We start from the raw sequence: 22,485 nt of genomic DNA, 5'->3' as shown, positions 1-22,485 counted from the left end.
CCCCCCCCCCCCCCCCCCCCCAACATATCTGATGTCAGTGCTGACAGGCAAGTGTCTTCTCACACACCCTAACTAACTAAAGACAAATAACACTATAGTGCTGTAAAGTGTCAAGTAAACTGTAAAGTGCTGCTGTTAAGTGTAAGTATTGTTTTGTTTTAAAATGGCAGTGTCCAAAATCACTCACTACTCCCTATGTAGTCCACTTTATAGTGAGTTTGCCAGTTTGTAGGGCTGTCTGAATGTATAGTGGACTCATAGTATCCTACAATACATCATAAAAATTGTGTACAACCGATGGCCACTAACCAAGCAATGTAGACTATCATGCATTGTGCTTGCACTGAAAGACAGAAAAACAGTGCAGAGAAAATGACCCCAGTAGTGTCCAAAAGCGTTTTTCCATTTTGCTGATGAGCTCACTATATAGTCTTCTACATAGAACTCCCTGGATAGTGAGTAGGGAGTAGTGAATGGATGAGTGAAATGAGTGAGTGAAACCAGACACAACCAATACCAGGCTGTTAGCATCTATTTTCACTCATATTTGATTGCTCAATCAGCAGGAGGTTTTGAATGCCTCACATTTGACTGGTTCTCAGCACAATGCTGGTTCAAATTTGTCCTCCTTTTATTTGTGGCATTCACACAATTTTGCTCTTTTCAAAGACCTGGCATAGAAGAATGCACAGCAGACATTTTGACATGCCAGCTGGAAAAGCATAGGTGTTACTAATAACACCTGTAACAACTTTAACTCAGTTACATTAGATGTCCCAGGAAGCCATGACAGTGTACCAGCTTAAAACGAGGACCCTGGAACTACTCAGAACGTCTGCTGAGACAAGATTTTTTGTAAACTGTCCTGTGACAATCACATTGATCTAACTTACCACTGAAATTGTCTGAAAGTGAAATTATCACTAATGAAAATAAGTAGTGTACAAGATGATGGGATCAAAAAAATATGGTTTAGTCCAAGAAAATGAATTTTCTTCTCTTGCAAATATAATTATCTTCGACGTACCATGTACTCACTTCATATTTTTCCCAGGAGGCTTGTTGCTATGGGGGACAGGACGCCAGAAGGGTAAAGACCCATTCCTGAGAAATGACTCACCCTGTGTTCATGTGACGGTGGCATGTGTCCAAGCACGGTCCACAAGGTGGAACAATGAGAGGATTTGTCGTCTCATAATTGTAATTTAATACAGATCTCACATGGTATCAGCGGAGCCTGACAGGCAGGGCCTTCTGGCGCTTGTTAATGCAATTGTTCTGGTCAGACGGTGCTGTCACAAATCATGCTGAAAGTTGGGTGACAGGTAGCAGAGCTCATGGATACTTTCCGAGGAGCTCAGACAAGTTTTGGATAGAGGCCAGGGATTGGCTGCACATACTGTTGTGTTGTCTGGTTGAAAATCAAGAGCCGCAGAGTCTTTGTTGAGGATGAGGAAGAGATGCGATTTCAAAGAGAGGATTTATTGAGAATAGGAAACATTGATTTTGTGGAGGGCTATGAGATAATCTTGGATGTTTTAAGAGATATATTTCACAACCTTCCCATCTAAACACAACTCATGCTAACAATAAACAGGACAGTATTTAAAACTGAACCCGAAGAACTGTGAAGGTAATCAATAATTATCAAACTTCATCTAGTGTTTGCCCACGAAAAATATGAGCTGTCGAGAGTTTGAGGAAAACCATTTCTAAAATGGAGGCTCCTGAGGATTAAACAATGCCCTCCTTCGACACTGACTCCACCACCCTCCCGCTGCTGCTTTTGTTTCACCTCTCTCTTTCAGTGCTGATGTATGGGTGATGTGTGACAGGGGGAGCTCCAGTAAAACCCTGCATACATGCCAAAATACATTTTACAAGCACTGCTCTAATCAGCCTGCAGCCAGAGGCTCATAAATTGCCCCAGTGTGTCTGGAGCTGGTGAACAAACGCGGCTTATGGTCACTGCTGAGAGTGGATATACAGCAGGCCACGCTCCCTGGGCAGAACCAACTCTTGAGTGCTGCCGGTGATGTTTGTGAGTCAATTTAACAGAGGGAGGAGCAACCCAATGCCTTTATATCAAAAAATGACAAGGAACAATAATTTATGCGTCTGTTTAATCAGCTGAGTGCATGTAGGCAAATGTTTGCATATTGCTGCATGTTTTATGTCAGACGTAAGTGCGTGAGCACATGTCCCCATGCTTGGATGCTCTCACTCATGTGGAAGTCTCAAATATGTTAAAAGCTGTCATTACATCCATATTTAGGGACCACTGGAGGATTCATCAAGGGTTCATACACTACTGCTCATCTGAATTATCAAAATGATTTGGAGTTCCAGCAGGTAGAATGTGTCACCACTCCAGATGGGAGGTTGTTTTGTTCTTTTTAATCTGAGCTGTAACCTTCAGTGTCCTCCACTGACAGGAAATGCAGTTTATCAACTGGGGATGACACCGGCAGAGGTGATATATTCAGGACTGTACTTCCCCAGATAACTCTAATAGCATGAAGCCCTGTTCCTGCTCTGTTCCTCGTTTTCAACCAACAGGGAAATTCCTGAAGTAGGAGAGGATGATCAAATAAAATGATACTTTGAAGTATACGCTTGAGTCCCACGATGACGGCGCCAAGTCCTCAAATAGCGTCTCAGAATTAAATAAAGGCACCTTGTCATCTCAGTAAAAAAAAAAAGGGAAGGGGGGCAGCCTCTTTCGCTGGTAGGTATCTTCTCTTGAAGAACATTTTTTAAGATGTTTTTTTCATGCTGTAGTTTTATAAATGAAAGTGTATCACAGACACACACAGGCCAGGGAAGTGTGGACGAACAAGAGTGTTGCGTAATAATAGAACAGCCATGGTGTGTGTTATAGCCAAGGCCAACATGTGTCTATTGGCCTCAGGCCATGAGCGCTTGTGGAGAAAGGATGAGCACATGGTATTATAAATGTGCTATCTAATCATACAAGTATGTGTGTCAACAACTATACACTACAGATGCAGCTCCATACTGGATGTAGCCCACATTATGTTCTGGATTTGGAAAAATCATGCAGTAATCTTTCAACAAATATCATATCTCAGAGGCGTTCTGATTTTTATCCCTACAGTAATTTAAATGCATGTCAAGGTGAACACTTTTTCTTTTTTTTTAAATTTTCCTCATCTACTGAGTTACATCCAACTGGGATCCTTGGGGTGGCAGCACTGAGCACTGACCTAAAATTGGAGGTGTTTCTGTAAAACTATTGTTTAAAGAGATGTATTTGTTTTCACAAATCAAGTATAAAAACAAATTTAGATTTTGATTATAGCCAGTAGCTATTCATGACAAGGAAGGAGAAAACATGTCTATCAGCAGTTTTCTGTAACATGTGATACAAAATCCTCCTATGGACGTTCAGATGACTGACAAATTCAAGCAAAAACCAGCATCAAGTGTCTCAGTAAGGTGTTGGTCAACCACGTGCTGTGAAAACAGCTTCACTGTCCCTTGGTATTGATTCTACAAGTCTCTGAACTCTACTGGTGGAATGGACACCATTCGTCCAAAACATATTCCTTTATTTGGTGTTTTGATGATGGTGGTGGAGAGCACTGTCTAACACCGACGTGTCCAAAATCTCCCATAGGGATTCAGTTGGGTTCAGATCTGGTGACGGTGAAGGCCACAGCATATGATTCACATCATTTTCATACTCTTAAAACTATTCAGTGACCCCTCGTGCACTAAGGAAGAGACCACTCCCATCAGGAGAAAGGTGATCACTTGGAGCAACTTTGTGTTGATTTGCAGTGACCCTTCCCTCTAAGGCAACAAGTGGACAAGTGGACCAAAACCATGCCAGCAAAATGCCCCTCACAGCATAACAGAGCCACTGGATCCCCTCACTGTAGGGGTCAAACATTCAGGCCTGCAGTGCACTGCACTCGCCCGCGAATATGATGAAGAGTTGCTCTTATGTTTTTCCTCAACAATCGCACTAATACACGAGAATCACAGTCATCAAATGTGAGCTGTCGACTTACAGTATTTCCGGCCTATGTATTGATCCCATAGATCTAAATGCACTTTATTCACTGTTCCTATTGCAACATTATTGAGCAGTCTATGGGATTGAAGCTCCTGCAATCTGTGCACCTGCATTTGTTATGTTTCTCCATTTATTTAGTCAGGCTTTTCCTTTAAGCAGATTTTATGTTGAACAATGTGCAGGACACACAGTCTTTTAATGACACATTTATAACGGTCTTCACCCTCCACATTTCCTCACTTTTACATTGCGGTTGAATAAAACCCCTGCAGAGGATCCCTCATAACCGCTCTGAGAGTACAGCCTGTGTCTATGAAATCCAAGATTTGTTGCTTTTTATTCTGAGAGAGGATAAGGTTGGGTTTATACATTCACACACACACACACAGACACACACACACACACGCGCGCACACACACCACGCACACACACACACACACACACACACACACCACCTTCTGCTCGGGCAGTCAATAAGCAGACTGTGGCTTTGGCAGTGCTCTATCTTATTTACAGGACGTTTGTTGCACTTGACATTTATCGTGGCTCCGGGGCCGTGAACTTCATGCAAACGCCATCGAAGCATTCAATGCCAAGGGCCTGGGGCCTCCTGTCTCGGCGTCATCACAAGTCTTTTCACGCTAAGATAAATCACTTCCACTGGACCTCAAGCACAGGGGAGGAGAGGGATGGAGGTGGGGGATGAGATGGATGGAGAGAGTTAGATGAGGGGAGCAGGGAGAAGGGCAGGCGGAGAGAGAGATGAGGTTCAGAGAGAGGGGTGTTAACATCGAGCGAATACCCAGAGGTTAACGCCAGCCCCATTTCTCCCTTATTAATTGTGTGGCGCGTTCACACAAATATCACTAACCATTATGAAGGCAGCATATGGTTTGGGTAAATGCTCTTTAGATCTCAGAGGGATGTAAATACTGTCACCACATGACTGTCCTTGGTCTGCTAATGGCCACAGGATATGAAAGCCCTCGTTCTTAACCATCTGATACATGCAATATCTTGACCTGGAGGCTTGGGTGGAGGAGTGTGTACTTTTCTAACAGACAGATGCTTGTAGCTATTACAGTTCAACTGTGATCAAAGAAAATCAAGTCAGAGATTTTCAAAGCAGCACTTTATGTAGAGTTCTCCAGGTAGGTTTAAAATGGATTTTAGGCTGTTAAGAAATATATCCTTATATATACACATTTAATTGACTGATACCAGTTAATTTTCAGATGATAATTGTATATGAAAATGATATACTATGCAGATTAGAAATAACCTAAAATATAGTAGTATACAGTTAAAATAATCTTTTTACTCGATATGAAAACAGATTTGTGAAGCAGAACATTTTTTTTTTCTTCTTCCCTCTCTCGTTAATTCTCTCACGACCCCTTAGGTTTATCTTGTGACCCACTGAGGGGCCCGACGTCTAGGTCAAGGATCACTAGACTAAAATGCTGACAGTAACTGTACATGAGATATTCAAAACCAACAACGCCTCAACTACCTTAAGCAATAAAATGCTTACAGTATGCACTGATGAAAAAGTATTAATACTGATCACACAATATATAATAATAAATCAAAGGGGCTTTTTCATGCAGAACAATTACTTTTATTTTTGATAAGTACATTTTGCTGATCTTTAAATTTTACATTGTTGTAGTGGGGCTTTTATTCTAGTATAGGATCTGAGTACAAGGGTGATTATAATGATATCATAATGTGTTATTGCATTCATATATGTTTATAAATAAATGTATTAACACTTTAAATATATCCTTAAATGTGCTGAAAGCTATGTTAAAATTGGCTATAATGTTAATGTTTAATTCAGTTATTCTACTGGATGGGGATAAAATAAAGTCGTACCAATATTTTTTACAAATTAAAGGAAACAAAATGGAAGATCGCACATGGAGATTCATTGTTAACCTTTGACATACATTAGTAGTTAAAATAACATAGTCTCATAGTCTTCATCAATGGATGGAGTTCTCCCCTGTTTTTTTCTTAGACCATGAAGTTAGAGAGTGGAAAATTAGTTAATTTTTTTTTTTTTTCAAAAAAAAAAAATTTGCATATCAAGGGAATTTTTGCCACACATGATAGACACACCAGGCATCTTAAAATAAACAGATTTTTGACAGATTTCGAAAGAGACCACACTATAAATACTATTGAAACTACAGCTGACTGAAAGGCTGAGTCAGGAGGCAGTATATGATCCTATTATAGGTAGAACAGTACAAGACCTAATAGTGGTACACATATAAAAAAAATAAAAAAATAAAAAAAATCACTCCAGTATAGAATGATGAATGTGCCTATGGATCCCACCAAATCCTCCCAGCAGCTCTCAGGGCAATATATCCTCACTCAGTCAGCCCCAAATTATAAATCAAACTTCTCGCAGGTCCATATGATTCATTACAATTTATCGACAATAATTTACAGAAGTGGTTTTCAGATGCTTTTAACTTTGCCGTGGCAGTAATTTACAAACCGAGAGGGGGGGGAAAAAATAATGAAAACAACACTGCTGTATTTTTTCTACTTGACTGGCAGTGCAGTAGTTAAGCGATATGGAGGGGTAAAAAATTAGATAGCTGATGAAGGCTCATTGATTCAAATGCTTGATGTTCTTGGAAAGGCAAAATGATGACACTGAAGAATTTGCTTCAGGCTGCCTTCTAAATGTCTTACAGAGTGCGATACAGAGGTATACTCTGACTCACATCCAGTGCAAAAGTGCGATAATCATTTCAGCAAAAACACACCCAAGGCAAACAACTAACAGACAGCCCAAAGTACACTCCAATAATAATAAAAAAAACTCCACTTATTCATACCAGCAAGGCTCTGTTTGCATACTCTACCTGCAAACACAATATTTTTCTATTGTAGAAACAACTTCATGATACTATTCATTTAAATTTAATGATGGTGATATGTTTTATCAATCGCAGTGCCCCACAGAGATAGTGTCACTTGTGGTTGAAGCTTTGCAACATTTGACAGGATATTTGGATTTTACATCATAACCTGTATCCGTGTGATTGTTCATTATGCCCTGCTCTTTCCAAGGTACTGCTGATCCCCACAGAGGCTATTTCTGGTGCCGTGTGACACTGATGATGTTGACAGCAATCGCCTTCCCACATCACAGCCACCGCAAAGGTCAAACCAAATGAGAGGGATGTGTAAGCAAGGCCTGTCCTCCTGCCACAGCCTGATCTGGCCTCAGGCACTCTGGCTGATGAGGCCTAAACATCAGCACAGGGTGATTATTTCAACTAGAGAAGCACTTAACTTCTTTACTCCCCATCTCTGAGGACACTGCTGCAGCAAGGTAGGCGAGGGAGAGAGAAAAGGGAGGGCACAGTGTTGGGTTTTGTCCCCAAAGTATGCAGGGGAGAGACTTTTTTTTTTCTCCTTCCTCCCTTGTCTCTTGCTGAATGTAATTCCTGCACACCCTGGGTGAATTAATTAATTACAAAGCTGGCTGGGTATCAAAGGTAAATGATTTAATTATATTCCCTGCGTCTTTGTTAAGAAGCCAACTGTCACGCAGTGGTAAGTGGGGCTGTGGCCCTCTGTGACGCCTGAGGGGTGTGTGTGTGTGTGTGTGTGTGTGTGTGTGTGTGTGTGTGTGTGTGTGTGTGTGCGTGTGTGTGTATTGGTGACTATGTGCATGTTTTTGTTTCTGTGTGTGTGTCTTTTTTTGACATAAAAAACAAAGAAAGACAATGGAAACAACAGAGGAAGAGAGTATCTGTGTAAAGAATGAATTTGTGGTGTGTGTATTAGCTGGTTTGAGATCACCTCATCAGAAACACTACGGAATTTTTCACTCTTACAAAACACTTAACACAGCCTCTGTTTATGTTTTCTTGACAAGTGACCTCTTTTAGTCAAACAGACTGTTCTCTGTCAGAATGAAAAAGCAGGAGAAGTGTGACGTTGTTACAGCACTAAATCTCTTGGGTGTACAAAGGGTCTGACTGTGACACCAGAGGCTGCACATCTTGTCTCTCACCAACAGTCATCATTATGATTTCTTTGAACCACGACCTCTTTCTTTCCCTAACTGTAACCAACTAGTTTCAACTGCCAAAACTTAACCTCACCTTAATCCTTCATTAGTTCATTTTTTTTAACAACTTGAGGGCCATTGAGCAAGCTGGAAACATTTCTATAATTATCATTTTACAAAGTTAATATGATGAACATGTTGATGCCTATTTACACATCCACCAGATACAGAGAAACATTAGCATTTGTGTTTCGCCAAGCCCACTATGTGCTCTCCTTTTAGCTGTGTTTTTATCTGAGGTATGAGGACTTTTTGGACGCTTATTCATCTGAGTAGTGCTGAGCTAAATCACAGACAATAATGAAAGAAAAAAATAAGAGTGTTTTACTTTGCTTTGGGAAAATGCTGTTGCTACTTCTCATGTTGGACTGAGGGTAGACTGGATGCTACAGTGAGTTACTGTTGCCTCTTGAGATACAAAGTGGTATTACTAGAAGGGACAGGGCAGGGCTAGCTGGTTAGCATGCTAACTTCAGCAGATATCTCTGCAACACATGTCTTTAACATTAGGTCAAAACTGCTATTTCTTCAGCTTTTGTTGATGATTTTATTTAATTTCTTTTAAAATTTACACTAAAATACTTATATATAGCACATTTAAAGTGACAAACATTATTGTCTAGGGTGAAAACATATACTGGCAGAACAAATCAGAGTCAACACCTCAGGAGGAATCGGGCCGTGGTTTAGGTGAATAAGTATCTAAAAACACACACAGGCAGAAGGACAATATTATGTTCTACTTTCAGACCAGCGGTTTGTAATGAGGATAAAGCTTTTGTAATGTGGGGATAAATAGTGACACACATCAGTTGATCTTTAGATGTTTTCATGATGCCACAGATCACTTTATTGAGAAAATGACTAACAATGGGAGACACGTCCTTAATGAAAAAAATGTGCTAGAAAAAAACCTTCTATCCACACGGCTGAATAGTAGCTGAAGAAGCAGGGCCCAGGATTCAAGATAAATAGAGCTGTTACTGAGGTTTTGTCATCACACAAAAAAAGCTGTTTATAGCACAGAGGCCTCGGATAAACCATTCTCTTGCCAAGCAAGGTAAATGAAGCATAATTGGAAGCCCATTACCAAATTGAAAAACGGGTACCTTTTGTTTTAACCGTGTTAGAATCGAACTGAGGGCGCCTCTCCCACTCTGTAAACCTGCATCAAACTGCAGGGCTCAATAATTATAATGTTCAGGATCCTTCTGAGGGGCAAAGAAAATCAATAGACTAAGGACAAAGAACCTATAGCCATCACTTAATTCTCTTATCACTGTGATTTAGGGGAAGAGGAGGATGTTAAATAACTGTAAATCTTTAGCTATGACTTTGAGGGTGCTTTATAGCAGTTCTTACAGCGTCTCCAAGACAGAATGTCCATACCTTCCGCAGACCACACAATTTATAGCTTTATTACCCTTTGTCTTAAAGAGCAGGCAGACATAGCGGGAAGGAAGGAGATAACAGCCCAGCACAGGGATAGCTGACAAAAAAAAAAAAAAGTCGGATGCCATCATCAACAGAGACACATCACTGTGACAGGTTTACGGCTCAGGAGCAGGGCTTCTATTTGGGGGTGGAAGACAAGGAAGCGTGGGTGTCCCCCTCCACTATAGTCCACCCCTCCCTTGACTCCTCACCTGTGCAACCCAGACATATCCCCACACTGCGGCACATGAAAACCCCGCCCCCTTTGGAGAGAGCAGAATTCAATTTCTGACGATCAGATTTACTCTGCTGTTCAGTTGCCTGCACACCACCGCCGCCACCCTGCCACCACAGTTTCCTAGAGGTCACAGGGAGGACTGACAGAGGGGGAGGGCTGAAGCGAGGGAGGGCAGACAGAAGGAGGGAGGCGGAGCGCTTTTTCACCACAGAGTCATGAGTTCCTCTGGACCAGGCAGATGCTTCCTCATATTTTCTTGCTGTGCTGACAAGTGGCTTATTGTTTCCCTTGATAAGGGTACAGTGTTCCTGGTAATGGGAATTAGAGGGAGGCGTAAGTCACCGAGACACAGGGTGAGACTGAATCAATAGATAATGGGAGATTTCTCATGGACGCTAAAGGCACGGTTATTATCAGTGCTGTTTAAAAGAGCAAGGCCTCTTGTTTGTCTTCAAGTTACACTCATGGCTAGTGTGGAGGCTAAACATAAAAGTTACACTTTGCTTGAACCCTATGAAAGTGGTTTCACAGTGTTTCCAAACACATGCCCCCCAACACCAAGTTCTTAACTGACTGACTGACTGTTCCATGACTTAATGAACAAAAACTTATCATTACTGCCTGATTTGAAAAGAAATGCACCCCTGTGTGGTAGGACTAGCTCAATTTTGATTTGTGTGGCTTCACAGAGATTCTGCATTTTTACTAAAATTAATCATCATCTTCACAAAAGAAGCATCTGAGTTTGTTTTCCAATGAGCAGAATATCACAAAACCTTCTCAAGAAATTTCAGTAAAATTTTGGTTTGGTTAGACCGTACAATGATTTGTTTTTGGTGCAGACGGAAGATTTTTAAAAAGATTATCTGAGATTATGAAATAGGACTTTTTTTTTTTTAAACACTTGTGCAGAACAGAATTCACAACAGTGTGGATTTGCAGTCTCTAAATTAATTATAAAATTAATTGATTTTCTTAACTGCTTTGGTGCAGTGGACCAGCTGTGGACCCAGCACTAACATATAAATCTTATAAAACATCCCACAGACATGGAACAACAATAGTATTTATTTGGATTTGTCTTTCTGATCACACAATCAATGAATGTAAGTCCAGTTGTTGCTATGACTGACACCTTTCACATGCACATAGTCTTTGGATCCAGTGATAATATACAAATACTGATCACAGCAGCTTTAAACTTGTGAAAAGAGCCTATATAATAAAATGCATGATTATCATAAATTGTGTGTGTGCTGTGGCCAAACAAAATAACAACAAAGGGAGCCGACAAAAACAACACAAAAAAGATACTGCTGAATCGCTGTACTCAGCATTAGACCCCACCCATTTGGCACAATAAGTGGGTTACAAGAAAAGCAGACCTGCTCACAAACACAGTTTGACCCAGTTACTGACCGTCTCCCAAAACAATGCTGGGATCAAAGGGAAACGTTTGAATTCTCCTGCTTGATAAGTTATTGTCAACAGCTGCTCAGACAAGAAATGACCAGTTGCCAGAAACTCACACTCAACAGCAGACAGGAAGTCAACAAAACAATGCTTTTCTCAAGTGATAAACACAAATGTTTGATGGCTCAGAAGTTCAAAACCAACAGCAAATCTATAATACCTTCCCTTTCTGTAAAAGCATGTGTACAAAAGCAAAACCGACTCAAACATCTCTGATTGTCTCTTCAGCATTTGGAGTGTAAAACCATCAGGCAATTGCTGCGCTTCTTAAACAGGTTTAAGTATCTCTTAGAAACTTTCCCATACAAATCCCAAACAACATAAAATCCATACTTCAGTGCTGATGCAGAGCTGCAGGCATTGAGAACCGGGGGGAGGGAAAAAGGACAATTACATACCCTCAGAGAGTGATTTGTGGTTGTGTATTGAGAATCTTGTGCTGAACCATCCAACATGGTCAGTGAGCAGAGCAGCCAGCAAGGGTGTCCTCCTCCTGACAGCTCCCCCTAGGGCCCTGGAATACATTAACCACTGTGGTCCACAGGGGTGTTGGGAATAATTACTCACTCCTGCCATGTGACACCCCGGATAAATTAAACCCACCCTTTAAGTTTTAAAGGCAAATGCATATTGCGGCCATCACTTAGAGGCTGGCCTGTCCGTGCTCGTGCATAATTTGTTGTAACAATGTGTTACCACAACTTGGTAACTCGACCCAGCAGCTGACTACAGATGAGTGAGCAATGTGCCGATGAAGTTGGAGGGAGAAGAGGAAGTGTGGAGAAATATTGCATTAGAGGCTCTGTGTGTGTGTCTTCATCGTTAATAAATTCTAGTCCATCAAGCTGTAATCTAATTACGAAGTATGCCTTCATCTGCCATGAATCATCTCTGCACTTTGTTAGCTAAATTGGGGGAAAGAATCCAGACACATCATTGAGATGTAAATTATTATTTTTTTCTTTGTGAAAAGCACAGAAAAAGTTAGCGGCCTAACACAAAATGATTGTTAAAGCCCTGTAGCTAATGGCTTTAAAGAAAATGTAATCATGATTTAATAATTGACAAATTAAGCCCAGGGAGCTTACATTTTTTGGCAGTGGCCATGATCCATAAAATCAGTTTTTCTAACAGCTGCATGTCTAAAAGAGGTAATTACATTCTCTGTAAACACCTATAAAACCTAAGCAAACACGCCAAGCAGACGGCTGCGGATTAGGGGTGAGATGGAGATGTCATCCCGTCCTCACAATGGCACATCTGGAAGATAACTCTGAAAAAAATACAGCTGGTGATAGGTTCTTTCAATAAAAAAGTCTCCAAATAAATTTCCACTGTGCAGAAGTTACTGCAGCAGTGAAAACGCAACGACAAACTCACAGAGTCGCCCTGACGAACGTCAACGCCTCTGTTCAACAAAAACACGATGACCTCAAAAACTAATTACGTGTCACACTTAGCTTATATTGAGATCATTTAACTTCAGTATAATATCATCTTATTTATGGAACACTCTCAGGCAAAACCTCATAGATGATCCTTGTAAATGGCTCAAAATAAGCCAGTCACTTCACTCCTTTCAGCTACTGTTGATTTCGTTTTTGCAGTGCTGACATGTAACACTACAGTAACATCTGAGAACATCTGTGCCTAGAAAGACATTTACCTCAAGTCCTCTCCTTCCTCCTCCTCTGTCCGATGATTCTCATCTTATTAGACTCCTTGGAGCCAATGCTCTGCCATTACATGACAAGAACACCTTCTTCAAGCTGAGAGAAACTTTACTTTTTCCCTCTGTCTGAGCTCTATTCAACATGCACTAATGATCTGAATGAGCAGCACATATGCTTGTGAGACAGAGGTGAGAAAGGGAGACCCAGAGCAGCTGCAGAAACCAAATGTAATGTATAAGATGTGTAATGTGATTAGTCGATTCCCCAACCAAGGCCTTCATTCAAAGGCAGCAACGGTAAAGATCACAAGACACATTAAGAGACACTCTGTCAAGATGTGAAAGAACATCTGAGTTCTCAGCTGCCGCCATTCATTTTCATAATGACAGTGAATGCAGTTGAAAGCAGTGGGATCTCTGAATGGCATTAAGCTTTCAACTTTGATTAGGTGACTTGCGAAAGATGAAGAGAAATCATTTAAAGGAGGATAAGTGTGTCAGGAGATAATGGCTCCACAGGTTGAACATGGTGAAGAAGCACTGGCTCCGACTGAAGCTGATGAAACACAGCAACAACCTGAGAAATCCAGGTGCGTGCATGTTTATCTGTGTGTTCACGCAGATGCATTCAGTCATTTCAATGTGTGTTTGCGCACGTGCTCGCATGAACGCAATGCTTGTGTTTGTGTTTGAGTGTCTACGTATGTGTGTGTGTGTGTGTGTGTGTGTGTGTGTGTGTGTGTGCACGTGATTGTACATATCTGCCTGCCAAAGATCTCACTTTCTTTGTGTTTCATGTCAGGCGCCTCGGTCTCAGTGACAGCATTTTGCATAGAGGTGGCATGTCTTGGAAAACAAAGCTAAGAGGGCTAAATACCTCCAGCAAATACTTTGTCTTAGCATATTTAGCCACATTAATGTCAAAAATGAATTGCTGTTTGATTGTTTGCATGGAAAATTGTCATCCTTTCAGCTTTTATGAATTGTTGCACACATATATTTTTATTTAGCCATCACCTTATACTTGGGCTTTGGCCCAAAAATGATATAACCCAGTGTGAAGGGCTGTGTAGATCACCTGAGATTCAAATTGTAGCTGTGAAAGTACTAAATCCTTCAAAATGTCTTTTAAAACTTTACGAATGTTCTCTGTGCCCTGACCAAAACAAAACATGATGACAGGTGCCAGTTTACGACATCCCTCTCTTTATCTCTGAGTCTCCTCAATTTCCCCCGACAGAGAGAGAAGAGACAGAGAGAGAGGTGGGGGGTGGGGGAGGGAGCGCAGGGGACCTGAAGTGTGTTTAGGAGGAAGATGGCTGTCAGTAGCTGTCAATCGTCGGCTTTTTTGATGCCATCGTCTTGGCACAGGCCTGTCTGTCTCACAGTGTAACAGCTATCAAAGACTCACTCACAGCAGAGACAGGCGCCAGGGTGGAAACACGAGGAAATCCACACAATCTCTCATTTACACCTTATAAACTTTGTGAAATCTGGGTCTGTGAATGATGATGTAGCCGGTATATTAGCCGGTAGTATTAATAAATGTTTGGGAATATAAATTTCAGCTCAGATTGGATTCCCTCCTGCTTTTGGTTACATGGTGCCACATTCTAATAATGTATACTTGATAAAAGGTTTAGTAGTTGTAACTAACTGCTTTAGAAAATTAATGGTTAAAAACACTTTATAGATCAGTAGAAAGCTTCAGAACAACATTTAGTTTGCCAGGTTGCAAATCTGTTTGTCTGGTGCATATCCTCCTCTAGCACTTGCTTTGTTTGTTTAGTTGTTTCAGTAATTCATTCATTTTCATGCCTCACTTTATAATCAGCTTTCATGTCTGCAGTTATAAATGTAGGTAAAAGAAAAAGGCTTCAGCTATGAAAACTAAATGTTGCTCTTTTTACTGGTCTTTAATGTATTAATGAATACATTTACATTCATGCCATCGGTAAAAGTATCATGTGTACAGGGGTTTATGTGAAATTAGTGGAGACACATAACATAGCCATGGAACAAATCATGACTGTTCCCAGCACAAACAATAGCTCTAAAGATCTGCTGTGTTTGTTTGCCTTTGGCCAATTTTAGCAGCTCCAAGTGACAAATCATTGTGCAGTACAGGTTTGACCAGTTTGTCATGCACCCAGAGTACTTCAGCAGGGCAAACATTTCAATAGAAAGCAGTGCAGTCGTATATTTCCAAAGGTCGATATCATGATCGATTGGGCAGTGATCTATTAAGAGAAAACGCCACACTGGTTGCTTTTATTTTGTTATTATTGCCTGCTACAGAGCATTTTGAAGAGTGTGTGTCACTGCACGCTGCTTTGGTGATAACATCAATCTGTCCTGCTGTCCTTGGTGGACTGTCTGCTTTTCATCTAGCCAGAGACAGATCACTTACATGGCCAACAGTTCCCACACCACACCTCTTTATTGGTCCAAGACAGCACCGCGATGACTGTGTCAAGATGACTGGACCACAACAGGACGCAGCAGGCAGAGGAGGAGCTGCTGGCCTCTCCTGCCAACATGTATGTTTTGTTTGGCTCTGTCCATTTGGCAGTTACACATACAGCCAGATCAACAAAAATATGACAAGGTCCCTACCCAAGCACATAGCTCAATCGGTGTCCTGTGCCTATAGGGTGTAGCTGCCGTGGGGAAGTCCTGTCAGCGCTTACCATTTGGCCTTGAACCTGTGCTAACTATTGAGTTCATCATGCATAAAACATTAAAGATGTACATCCAAAAGGCTGTGGCTGCCTGTTTATTGGCACTCACAGCTCCATAAACCATTTTCATCCCTTGCAGGATGAGACACACATGCTCTGCAGTCCTATTGATGCCGTTTAACACAGAATATAAACCATAAAACGCAATAATAAACATAAGCGGAGCAAATAAATCAGATTCATAATAACCCTGAGGTGGGATTTATGTAAGCAAAGATAGAGTCTTTGTGCAAATTGATGGTACAAGCTCTATCAAAGCACCAGTGAGACACTAATATAGTCTTATAAACACACCAGCAACACTCTGAAGTAGCTTCATCTCTCCTCCTTGGCTGGCCTAAGTGCTTAAGTAATGTATTGCTTTCATAAGTGTGCAACTTCGTAGCACTTTCTTTGGTGGAAATATGTCTCCATCCTCTGGGTAGTGTGATTAAGAATAAAATACAAAGAGCATTACAATGGAATAAATTCAAACAGTGACATAAAGCAGGAAAGCGTTAGCTGTGCTGAGCTGAGCAGCGGCACTTCTCTCTCTGAGAGGCCCCTGTGACAACGGCAGAGAGCTCTAGAGGTATCCATCACCAGCACACACTGTCCCCCTGGCACACAAGCTAATGTATCACCTCTGGATTACAGTAGTATCTCTCTGATGGATGTTTTCTGAGTGGAGAGAGCCACGTATGCTCCAGACGGGAGCCTCAGTCGCTCGGTGTAGCTCTGAGGAGACGGGGCCTCTGCTCCTGGAGGTCTAATACACTTCTATCCTGCTTCCCTCTTGAGCCCGAATCCGGAGTCCCGCACCTCATCCCTGTCCATTCATTCTTCCTACTTTCTCAATTCTTTGGCTATTTGTATGTGTATGTACATGCATGCATGCCTGCTCGCACGTGTTAGTCACAGGTCTCCACTGAGAGGCCGACTGCCATCCTGGGGCGATGCCTGGGTTCCTCCAGTCAACTTTACTGCCTTCATTTGGCCTGATGAATGGCTAGCTGCCTTATCAGTCCCTCTGCCTGCAATCTCAAGTGGTTCCCTGGAGCCTCACACTGCCTGCAGCTTCAGTCGCTCTCTCCAGCACATGCTCTTTCACATACACACAACAAGCCCAGAGACATAGCAAACGGGGGCGCACAATTACATACAGATAATACTGTTCTAGATGTACAGTTCAGGAAATGACATGCACATGAACAAAAACAATGCACCAATTGTAGCAGCCAAAAACTCTGCAGAGCCCAAACACACACACACACACACACACACACACACACACACACACACACACACACACACACACACACACACACACTCTTTTACACAAGGCACACAAGCATACGCACACGTCAGCTAGCAAATCCATCATCTTTATTTCTTCCCCAATGTGCTTATATATTTCTTGTGGCTGCACCATGCTCTCAAAAATATTTATTTTTGCTGATTTTTTTTTTCTTGAGGAAACACAAAAGAAATCACACCTTTCTTTCTCCTTGGCTCATGCCAAAATAATCAATGCTTTCCAGAGAGGGACTTGTGGCGCGACATGCGTGGAGGGAAGGCAGAAGGATGCAGACATAGCTCCAGGGCTCTGGTTGTAGATAATAAGTGAGGAGCAGTCCTTGGGTATGTTTTACAGCTATCAAGACTCATCATATTTGACATGCATTCTGGTGTTTACACAGTCTCCTCCGTAAAATCCTCTCCAGCTATAGAAGGGAACAGGGTGCAGGGAGCACACACAACGCAGCACGTACACATTCTGCACACAGAAGTGCTTAGAAAAGAGGAGCTAGTTGTTGCCTTCGCTTTCTCTCTCTCTCTCCCTCTTTTCTCCATGTCCCATCTCTTATCCACAGCACAATTGGCGGCGTTAGCACCTGTCAGCTGACTGACTTCTTGTTCCCGGTGGCTTATGAAAAAATCATGGCTGCTGGGCTTCAGAGGCTGCTTTCCCATCAATATGAATTCACCATGGTCTTCATGCAACATTAGGCCAGGCCCTGTTTTCATACAGCAAGCCACACGCTCCTTCGTCTGTAATACACAAGAGGAAATGAAAAGAGTAAATAGTCCTTTTAGAATGTTGCATTCGATCATGGGTGGAACCAAGTCGCCTATGAAAGGGACCAGTATACTTGGCTCTCAAAAGCACATTTGCTTTCCATCCCCAGATATTACAGCACTGTGCTTTGTGTCCCTTATTAGTGTGCCCTGTTTTACTGTAAATAAAACAATTCTCAGCACAGCTCCGCCATGGTTGTCCCCAATTGTTATGTTCCATACAAGCATTTGCACATTCAGATACGTAGCGTTTTTAGTGTTAGCGCTAACGCAGTACTGTATGAAATGTGGCAGATGGTTGCATGTAGGAGTGTTATACATATATACTACAAAATTAAATGAACAAAAGCATCTTCAGCAAAATGACATTGGATGGATAGTTTCAGGTCCCGGTCATATTCGTATTATTTTTTACGGTAAGGTCGATGACTAAGCACACAAAAAATGTTTCCTGTCTCTTTGTACTGTATTTTTTACTTTACTTTACTTTACTTTTTTTTTCTTTTTTTTTTAATCAGACGTTCCTAACTTGGGGGTTGCGAGAGGATTAGCCATTCTGCTAATCAAAATTTTAAAAAATGTTTAATTTCCTTTCTTTGCTTTTGTTATTTAACAATATAAGGGAAAGTCCATAAATATTAAAATCCACCATTCAAGAACTTTGATTATTCAGTGGCTGATGTAAATCCAAATTTCTATTTTATTTAGGCAAAGAAAGAGTCAATAAAATTTCAAATCACACCAGACATTTGACGCCCTTGGTACATTTCAGTCAGTCAAGGAAGTGAGATTTGATATTCAATCCTTATAGGGGGAAAACCTGCAACAACCAAATAATAAAACAGTCAAAGTTAGTCTATAATGTTGGCTTCGACCTGCTATAAGATACTGACTCATTTGGCCTTCACTTTACATCTGCTTGGCTGGACTTGCTGCAAACCCTCTGCTTTCCTTCATCTCTCTATCTCTCTCTTAGCCTTTTAAAACATGCTGAAAGTCAATTATCTACACCACTTCTCCCTGACATCACGGCGCTAATACAAGCTGCTCTTGACCTTATGTTTGTGTGTCTTGAGCGAATGGGAGCGCCGTGCTTCTCCCTGATTGGATTAACTTCAGATGTGGTGTGTGTCCGGGTCTATTACAGAGGCTGTGTTGTGATTTCGAACCCGGAGCCCAAGCTACCCCAGCCAACCCCCCCGCCGCCCACTCTTCCTCTAGCCACTGTCCCACCCCTCTCCTCCTTTACACCTCCCTGAAGGCCTGCTCTGCCCTACACGCCATCTCCAGACACCCCACACATGAAGAATTGTCACACACACACACACACACACACACACACACACAAACACACACACACACACACACACACACATATGCCTTTTCTCATGCCTCCAAACAGTCATATCCCATGTGTCTCCTGCGCAGTGATGGAATGCCTGAAGAAACCCTCCATTCATCCATCCACACCCTCCTTCTCTCTCAGATCTGTTTTTCTGAGTCCGGAGGGGTCATCTCAGATGGAGAGCTTATAATCAACTCAATTAAGTGAGTCTGATTGCCATAGCAAATTGGTCTGGGTTATAACATTATCATTAGTGCCTCCAGTGTGGTCGCAATGGGACATGGCAGTCAGATGAGAGTGACACTAATAGGAAGAGAGGATGTAGTGACTGTGGACAGGAACTGAGGCAGAGATTGATTTGTCTCTGTGGAGATGAGTAAATAAAAATGTGACTTGCTGTAAACAAAACTGTATAGGAAGTACATTGCAAAGGAGGAAATGGGCAGTTAAAATATTAGTATTCAGTATAGGTACAAAGAGAGAGCATCTTTCCTCTGACACTGACTGACAACCACTGTGAGGTGTTGTGGGAGCAGCTCTACTGTATACAGAATAATATAGCTTGCAGACCTGCTGGCTTAAAAACCAGTGGTTCACCCAGTAATTGTTCCAGAGGATATGACATTTGTCTCTTTTTGTGGCTTGCTCAAGGTGTCAACACCTTTCATATACCCAAGATTTTTTTCACGGTGGCTCACGAGCCCCAGAACAGCCTGTTTGATCTTTTTGAGGACTGTCAACTTATCGCGTGACTCCATGGAAATTGAATTCTGTATTTATTTACACACCAGGTTAATAGAATAGATGCCTAAGTGATTTGAAAGTCAAACAACCACACCTGCCATTCATTTCTGTTTTTTTTTTTTTTATTATTATTTTCGCAGAGGCAGATCCATGGTTTTGTTCTGTGCGGCTTGAATACACAAAGAGAGGATGATAATGAATTGAATGGCTTATCCTCCACATTCACGCTTCAAAATACACTGTAGTTTAATATAGCAGCGATAAATCCAGATTTCCATGATTGAAAAGCAGTTTTTAAAAATATTTTTGTTATATCCTCATCTACATTCTGCAGCCCTGCGAGTGGCCTACATAAAGTGGATACTCTTTGTGTACACATGTGCATGTTGAGAAACACACTGTTTGGTCTAGCACAGCAGCACAGTGGCCCAGTTTGAGTAAAATCAGTGTCAGTGCATCTCTAATCGTGCGTGCTGGTGCAACGTGCACGTATGCGAGCCTCTTCCGGAAGCTTTAAACAGACTTGTCATGTTGGGAGACGCTGCTGTCAAACAGAGGACAAATCTGAAGATGTCAATTGAATGCTGAGAAATGTCTGTCAGTCGTCTTGACGTCGGTCTCTCCATTGTGATTAGCATCACTTAATATTCACGCGCGCTTATCTGACTGCTGAGACGGTGCCAAACTGACTGCTGTTATTAGAGCGCATCACACGCAGTCTCCCTGTGATAAACACATGGATGATGTAACAGCCAAGTGGCATTACAAGCATGTCAATATGTGCCGCCCCGTGTACTCTGTGATGGTGTCACAGGTCAATTCAACAAGAGGAAAGTGATATTACTTCTCAGACAGGGGAGTGAAGGCCTGGCTCTCTTTGTGCCATGAGCTTGTGTTTGCGTGGAAAAGACTGCGGATTAGCTAAACAACACTGCCACTTGCTGGTCACATGAAGGTACCAAAAAACACATTAAAGGGAAAATGCGGCTAGAATGAACTTGTGTGCTGAAAGGCCTAAAAACTTATGTTTTTTGGGGACTTTTATCAGGAGCTTTGTCTTTGTAGTTAATGTTCAAAAACCAATTACAGACCTGCACATAAGTTGAGACGGCCTTGGTTTTAAATCTACTACATACCTACATTTCTTCTCTGCATGGTTTGCAAAATTTAAAAGCCTTTTTCAGATGTGCAGTGTCTTCCCTCCCACGTGCTAAATGCATCAAAACAGGAACCTCTTGAATTATTTTGTTTCATATTAGCAGTTGTATGTGTCAGTTTTGTTTTCTTGTTTCTCTACCACATAGTTTTTTCTACCTCTGAGAGAGTGTGTGAATGTGTATCATTGTGGCACTCTGACAGTCACGGCCGGGAGGAGGAACAGTGGTGTGCTCGCTGCAGATGGCAGCACACATTTTTTCATTCCTTAAACAGACACAAAAAGCAGCTGAGGGACCAGGGCCTGTCTGTAGAATGTGCTGGGGAAGAGTAGGTACTTGGCACAAGTAGCAGAAACAATTAGCGTCACATAAGCAGAGGCCCGAAGCAGCAGGGGTGGGGGAGAGAGGGAGACGATGGTGGAAAAACATGGTATCTCATTTTCACTGAGAGGACCTTAGCTGAGCTGTGCACACTCTGAGACATCCCCTTCCTTTCCTCATCACATCTCAAACATTTTTTTTAGAGACAGTTCATGTCACGGCTCATTTAATTGATGGGCTCTTGTCGGTGGCGTGTTTTTGTTTGTATCTGTGCATTCTTAATTAGGGAATAGACAGAGGAAGCTCTTGTCCTTGGAGAGACCTCGCATCCCACTCACATCCCCAAAATTCCTTTTTGAACATTCCTGGCTACCGTCTTCCCTGTTCCCGTTTTGAAGTTGCAAGACGAGATGATCTGAAGTGCGGCTCATGAAAATGCTCTTCCACTCTTGCTCTATAAACATTGCTCATTAAACTTTACTTGCTTTACAGATAAAGCTCAAAGAAAATGTTAGATGTTAAAAAGAACCAATATTGAAGAAGGAAACTTTGTTTAAAATCTTTAGGGATAGATTTGGAATTCTCAAAACAAAAAATAAGACCATACGTAGGAATTTCCCAGCCACTGTAATCCTTATCTCCACGCTGGTTAGTGATGTGAAGTGATCCCTATCTAACACAGATACACTGTAAGAGAGGGAGAATAAAGTCAAATCAAGTGAGCATCTATCAAGGTTACAGTGTCTTTAGGATAAAATTTCCATGGTGATGTTGCTGTCGCTTCGCCACAACTCAGCAAGGAAACACTGTGTGTGTGTGTCAGGAAACACAAAGAAGAATTTCAAACTCAGCAGACTTTGACTTTGGAGAATGAGCTGATCAGAAGTGTGCGTGATTGATCAGATTTTATTGCAACATACGGAAACAACCCAACCACAGATATCAGACTCTAATTCTGATTCTTCTATTGTTAAATTCTGATTGGTAAGATGAAAATATCTGTATAGTTCGGCCTACTTGACACTAGTGGGAACAATGCAACAATATCTCGTGAAATAATCAGCATCATTTCCTAATTTGGTACGTAATTTAATTTGGTACATAATTCCATCACTTTTAGTAAAAAGGCAATTAAGAAAATACGTTTTGCAGCCTTTA

This window comes from Seriola lalandi, unplaced genomic scaffold (assembly GCF_002814215.2).
Source record: "Seriola lalandi dorsalis isolate HSWRI2012SDOR001 ecotype SW California unplaced genomic scaffold, Sedor1 jcf7180002054832, whole genome shotgun sequence".
NCBI lineage: Eukaryota > Metazoa > Chordata > Actinopteri > Carangiformes > Carangidae > Seriola > Seriola lalandi.
The sequence above is the reverse complement of the archived record's forward strand: the minus strand, read 5'-3'. Positions refer to the sequence as shown.